This window comes from Bison bison, unplaced genomic scaffold (genome assembly GCF_000754665.1).
Source record: "Bison bison bison isolate TAMUID 2011002044 unplaced genomic scaffold, Bison_UMD1.0 scf7180017864472, whole genome shotgun sequence".
Classification (NCBI taxonomy): Eukaryota; Metazoa; Chordata; class Mammalia; order Artiodactyla; family Bovidae; genus Bison; species Bison bison.
The window spans coordinates 5,935,925-5,943,227 of record NW_011495033.1 but is presented as its reverse complement, the minus strand read 5'-3'; the positions used below and the strand labels follow the sequence as shown (position 1 = coordinate 5,943,227).

Genomic DNA, 7,303 nt, shown 5'->3' with positions numbered 1-7,303 from the left:
CTGCTAAGTCGCTTCAGTCGTGTCCGACTCTGTGCGACGCCATAGACGGCAGCCCACCAGGCTCCCCTGTCCCTGGGATTCTCCAGGCAAGAACACTGGAGTGGGTTGCCATTTCCTTCTCCAATGCATGAAAGTGAAAAGTGAAAGTGAAGTCGCTCAGTCCTGTCTGACTCTTAGAGACCTCATGGACTACAGCCCACCAGGGTTCTCCATCCATGGGATTTTCCAGGCAAGAGCACTGGAGTGGGGTGCCATTGTCTTCTCCGTCCATGGAATACTACTCAGCAGTAAAAAGAAATGAACTATCAATACATGAAATAACATGAATGAATCTCAAAATCCTTCTGTTGTGTAAAAGAAGTCAGATGAAAAAAGAGTATATACTGCATGATTCTATTTTTCTAAAATTTGAGAAAATGCAAATTAATTTCTACTGACAGGAAGCAGATCATCATTGCTTGTGTTCAGGAGTTGAAGAAGGCATGGATTACAAAAGAATGTGTTACATGGAAAGTTTGGGGAGTGATAGAAATGTTTGTTATTTTGGTTATGGTAATGGTTCCCCATGAAAAAGTTAATCACATTATATGTTTTAAATACATGCAGTTTATTGCAAATCAGTTATACTCAATAAAGCTGTTTTTAAAAATTGTTAATGCTGATTGAAGTTTTTCAGCATAGGCAGGACTCATTCCTGGGTTCTACAGTAGGATGATTAGAAGATGAACTAGCATTTTCACTGAGGAATTTCCTAGTATTAAGAGGTGGAGGTCTTTTCTCTGGACCACTTGGTTTCTCCAATCTATTTAGGGGCATGTGTGGGTACTCAGTCACTCAGTCTTCTCCAACTCTTTACAAACCTAAGGACTGTTGCCCACCAACCTCATCTATCCATGGGATTCTCCAGGCAAGAATACTACAGTGTGTTGCCATGCCCTCCTCTAAGGGATCTTCCCAACCCAGGGATCAATCTTATGTCTCCTGCATTGGCAGGTGGATTCTTTACCACTAGTGCCACCTGGGAAACCCCTATTTAGGGGCTGCTGCTGCTGCTAAGTCACTTCAGTCGTGTCCAACTCTGTGTGACCCCATAGATGGCAGCCCACCAGGCTCCCCCGTCCCTGGGATTCTCCAGGCAAGAACACTGGAGTGGGTTGCCATTTCCTTCTCCAATGCATGCAGGGGTATTTATATCTCATGTAGTTTCATGGAAGCAGTGGGGAGGAATCACCTAAATGCATGGACTAGGGCAATGGACCTAAAATATCTAACTCTAATATTAACAGATATCCCCCAAGTTAATCCCATAACTCCTTGTAATGTGCTTTGCTATTCATCCTTCCATCCATCCTATAAATATTGAGTGTCTGATATATGCCAGCTGTGAACAAAGCAGCTGTAACAAAACAGACAAAAATTTCTCTCCTTTTAGGATTTATATTCTAGTTGGTAGACATATATAATACAAACGATAGATAAGTAAAATATATGGCAATGAGTGAGTGAAAGTCACTCAGTTGAGTCCGACTCTTTGCGACCCCATGGGCTATACAGGTAAGATAAAGCTAAATGCTAAGGAGAAAATAATGCAGGAAATAGGATAAGAAAAGGAATGTCAGAATATAGGTTGTGGGTTTTTTTAAGTGACTAAGTATTTTTAAAGGATATATGGCCTGAATTTCCTTGGAGTCTTCAGGGGGAGTTAGCCCATTTCTGAATGGTTCCTCTTCTGCAGCTTTGGATATAAATTCCTGCAGTAGTCTTGGGCAATCACTACTTCTCCACTTCCTATCTTCCAAAATTTGTGGAACTCACTAGTGCTTTTTGTGTTCTCTACTGTTCCACTCTCCTTCATGGATCACTGCCTTGTCGCAGCGAAGAGGCTTGTATAACTCAATGAAGCTATGAGGCATGTCATGCAGGACCACCCAGATGGATGCGTCATAGTGAAGAGTTCTGACAAAAAGTGGTCCACTGAAGGAGAGAATGGCAAACTAGTTCAATATGCTTGTTGCAAGAACCCCATGAACATATGAAAAGCCAAAAGGATGTGACATCAGAAGGCAAGACCCCCAGGTTGGAAGGTGTCTGCTATGCTATTGAGGAAGAGCAGAGGGCAATTATGAATAGCTCCAGAAAGAATGGACCAGCAGAGCCAAAGCAGAAACGATGCTCAGCTGTGGATGTGTCTGGTGGTGAAAGTAAAGTCCTATGCTGTAAAGAACAATATGGCATAGGAACCTGGAATGTTAGGCTCACAAATCAAGGTAAGTTGTACGTGATCAAGCGGGATGGCAAGAATGAACATCGACATCTTAAAAATCAGTGAACTAAAATGGACGAGAATGGGAGAATTTAATCCTGATGACCATTATATCTACTATTGTGGGCAAGAATCCCATAGTAGCCCTCATAGTCAACAAAAGAGTCGAAATGCATTACCTGCAGGCAATCTCAAAAATGACAGAATGATTTCAGTTTGTTTCTAGGGCAAACCATTCAACATTGCAGTAATCCAAGTCTATGTATGCCCCAACCATTGATACTGAAGAAGCTGAAGTTGACCAGTTCTATGATAACCTATAAGACCTGATAGAACTAACACCAAAGAAAGACATCCTTTTCCTCATACGGGATTGGAATGGAAAAGTAGGAAGTCAAGAGATAACCTGGAGTAACAGGCAAGTTTGGCCTTGGAGTACAAAATGAAGGAAGGCAAAGCTAACAGAGTTTTGTCAAGAGAACCCACTAGTCATAGCAAACATTCTCTTCCATCAACACAAGAGACAACTCTACACGTGGGCATCATCAGAAGTCAATACCAAAATCAGATTGATTATATTCTTTGCAGCCAAAGATGGAGAAGCTGTATACAGGTCAGCAAAAAACAAGACCTGGAGGTGACTGTGGCTCAGATCATGAACTCCTTATTGCTAAATTCAGGCTTCAACTGAAGAAAGTAGGGAAAACCACCAGGCCATTCAAGTATGACCTGAATTAAATCCCTTATGATCATACAATGGAGGTGACAAATAGATTCAAGGGATTAGATCTGATAGAGTGCCTGAAGAATTATAGACAGAGGTTGATAACATTGTATAGGAGACAGTGATCAAAACCATCCCAAAGAAACACAAATGCAAGAAGGTAAAGCAGTTGTCTGAGGAAGTTTTACAAATAGCTGAGGAAAGAAGAGAAATGAAAGGGAAAGATACACTCAACTGAATGCAGAGTTCCAGAGAATAGCAAAGAGAGATAAGAAGCCCTTCTTCAATGAACAGTGCAAATAAATAGAGGAAAACAATAGTATGGGAAAGACTAGAGATCTCTGCAAGAAAATTGGAGATATCAAGGGAATATTTCATGCAAGGATGGGCATGATGAAGGATAGAGACAGTAAAGACCTAAAAGAAGCAGAAGAGACTAATAGGTAGCAAGAATACACAGAAGAACTGTACAAAAAAGATCTCAATGATCCAGATAATCATGAGGGTATGGTCATTCACCTAGAGCTAGACATCCTGGAGAGTGAAGTCAACTGGACCTTAGGAAGCATTTCTAAGAACAAAGCTAGTGGAGGTAATGGAATTCCAGCTGGGCTATTTAAAATCCTAAAAGATGATGCTGTTAAAGGACTGCACCCAATATGTCAGCAAATTTGGAAAACTCAGCAGTGGCCACAGGACTGGAAAAGGTCAGTTTTCATTCCAATCCCAAAGAAAGGCAATGCCAAAGAATCTTTAAACTACCATACAGTTGTACTCATTTCACATACTAGTAAGGTTATACTCAAAATCTTTCAAGCTAGGCTTCAGTAATACATAAACTGAAAACTTTGAGATGTACAAGCTGGGTTTAGAAAAGGCAGAGGAACCATAGATCAAATTACCAACATTCACTGGGTCATAGAGAAAGCAAGGGAATTCCGGAAAAACATCTACTTCTGCTTCATTGACTATGGTAAACCTTTGACTGTGTGGCTCACAACAAACTGTGGAAAATTCTTACAGAGATAGGAATACCAGACCACCTTACCTGTCTCCTGAGAAATCTGTATGCAGGTCAGGAAGCAACAGTTAGAATCAAACATGGAACAACTGACTGGTTCAAAATTGGGAAAGGAGTACAACAAGGCTGTATATCATCGCTCTTTTTAACTTCTATGCAGAGTACATCATGTGAAATGCCAGACTGGATGACTCACAAGCTGGAACCAAGATTGCTGGGAGAAATATCAACAACCTCAGATATGCAGATGATACCACTCTAATAGCAGAAAGTGAAAAGGAACTAAAGAGCCTTTTGATGAGGGTAAAAGAGGAGAGTGAAAAAACTGGCTTGATCATGGCAACTAGTCCCTTCATTTCATGGCAAATTGAAGGGGGAAAAGTGGAAGCAGTGACAGATTTTATTTTCTTGGGCTCCAAAATCACTGCAGACAGTGACTGCCACCATGAAATTAAAGACGCTTGCTCCTTGGAAGAAAATCTATGACAAACCTAGACAGCATATTAAAAAGCAGAGACACCACTTTGCCAACAAAGGTCTGTATAGTCAAAGGTATAGTTTTTTCAGTAGTCATGTATGGATATGAGACTTGGACCATAATGAAGCCTGAATGCTGTAGAACTGATGCTTTCGAATTGTGGTGCTGGTTAAGACTCTTGAGAGTTCCTCGGACTGCAAGGAGATCAAACCAGTCAATCCTTAAAGAAATCAACCTTGAACATTCATAGGAAGGACTGCTGAAGCTGAAGCTCCAATACTTTGGCCATCTGGTGTGAAGAGCTGACTCATTGGAAAATTCTCTAATGTTGGGGGAGATTGAAGGAAAAAAGGAGAGCAGGGTGACAGAGGATGAGATGGTTAGACAGCATCACTGACTCAATGGACAAGAATTTGAACAAACTCTGGGAGATGGTGAAGGACAGGGGAGCCTGGCATGCTACAGTCTATGGGGTTGCAAAAAGTTGGTCACAACTTCATGACTGAACAACAACAAAAACATGTGAAATCTTCTCAGACCAGGGGTTGAACCCGTGTCCCCTGCATTGGCAGGTGTATTCTTAACCATTGGATCTCCAAGGAAGTCCCCTAAACCAGTTTTAAACTCCTTAAGTTGTTATTTTGGAAGGGAAAAGAGAGACCCATGTGGGGCCACACCAAGAAAAACCTTAAGATTCACCTCAGAAGCTACTTTTTCCAAGAAACTTTCCCTGATACTTTCTTCCTTCCACTTTACCTTTGGCTGGGTTAGGCAGCAGGTTTCTGTGCTTCTACTTATTGCATTCAATATATTAGAATACAAATTCCTGCTTATCTTTGTACGATTCCTCCCAGTGGACTATGAAGGCAAGTCCTAGGTCTTATTCCTGTTGATTCCCAACACTTGGCACAGAGCCAGACACATACCTTACACTCTTTAAACATTTTGTACATAAATATGTGCTTTTACTTGGCCATATTAACCAGAATTTGCACACTCCCTGTAAGGAAGACGTTTCAATTATTGTCAATTTTCAGAAATGTAGCTCACACATGTTTCCAAAATTGCTAGTCTTCTAAATCAAATATTAGTGCTTTTTGGCAATGACATGTACTCAGTACATGGAGAAAAATGGAAGATGTCATTTTCTCCTCAATATTATACCATTTTCTCTTGATAACCATCACTGTTGTTATTCTGGAATACACACTTCTCCCACTTGACTGATGTACTTGGTGGTGGTTATTTAGTCGCTAAGTCACGTCTGACTCTCGTGACCCCATGGACTGTAGCCCACCAGGCTCCTCTGTCCACGGGATTTCCCAGGCAAGAATATTGGAGTGGGTTGCCATTTCCTCCTCCAGGGGATCTTCCTGATCCAGGGATCGAACCCAGTTGAGATCTTCTGGAGGTTTTCTGAGTACCTGTTAAGCTTCTTAACCTGAACTCCACGGCCCTTACTTTGCTCGACTTCATCTCCCAATATATTTCAGTCTTTCCTCTCCAGTCACAGTGGTCTGCCCCTCCTTCCTTACAGAATCCACTTAGATTCCTGCCTGCCTTATATGCTTCCCCACTTAGTTTTGTCCTACCTGGGGTGCCTCTCCTTACTCCTTTTTGTTTAGTTAATGCCTTGATTCATTCCACAGGTACTTGTTGAGCATCTATGGAGTGGCTGGCTAGTTTAGGATAATTTCCCACTTTCTCCAGAAGGGCTTTCCTTTTCTAAACTTCTCTAATCTCAAGTGTCATTTTAAAGAGTATGGTAGCAAGAACATGAGAGTCTGGCCCAGGAAAACTGAAATCTAGCCTCTAGTACAGATTCATTGTGTAACCTTGAGGCAGTCTGTTTCTGAGGGAAAGCAAGTCTACCACACTCGGCCAGGGGTCAGGAAACTATGTGTGGTGTGTGCTAAGTTACTTCAGTAGTGTCTGATTCTGCGGGCCTATGGCCTGTAGCCCTCCAGTTTCCTCTGACCATGGTCTAAATCTGACCTACCACCTGTTTTTATTGGGCTCCTGAATGAAGAATGTTTTTTACCTTTTAAAGTAGTTGAAAAAAGATGCAAAGTATATTTTGTGACACATGACAATTAGGTGAAATTCAAATTTGTGTCCATAAGTATTATTTGGACATGGTCATGCCCACTTACTACATTGCAACAGAGGCCTTGCTATGCTATGCTAAGTCGCTTCAGTCGTGTCCGACTCTGTGTGACCCCATAGACGGCAGCCACCAGGCTCCCCCGTCCCTGGGATTCTCTAGGCAAGAACACTGGAGTGGGCTGCCACTTCCTTCTCCAATGCATGAAAGTGAAAAGTGAAAGCGAAATCGCTCAGTCCTGTCCGATTCCCAGGGACCCCATGGACTGCAGCCTACCAGGCTCCTCCATCCATGGGATTTTCCAGGCAAGAGTACTGGAGTGGGGTGCCATTGCCTTCTCCAACAGAGGCCTTATGGCCAGCCAAGCTCCACATTTTCACTACCTGGCTGGTACAGAAAGAGCTAGTCTTGGAGTTCTAGCAGGATTGAGGTACCTACCGGGGGGCCCACGCTTAGGCCTCTGTCTTGCCTCCTTTATTAGACTACAAGCTTCTGGATTGGGGGTGATCCCTCTGAGCCTGGTGACTGGCTCAGGGTAACCTCCTAACCACTGGCCGCTGCAGGAATGCTCGTTCACTGACTCAATGGACATGAGTTTGAGTAAACTCCGGGAGTTGGTGGTGGACAGGGAGGCCTGGCATGCTGCAGTCCATGGGGTCGCAAAGAGTCGGACACGACTGAGCGACTGAACTGAACTGAACTGAAGACAATGA

At 42.7% G+C, this 7,303-nt stretch overlaps 1 protein-coding gene across 1 annotated transcript in view; it reads left to right on the top strand.

Moving 5' to 3' along the window:
- CRLF3 (cytokine receptor-like factor 3) overlaps window positions 1–7,303 on the top strand; it is a 52,425-nt gene that overhangs the window by 3,520 nt on the left and 41,602 nt on the right. The gene's annotated exons all lie outside the window — the stretch shown is intronic.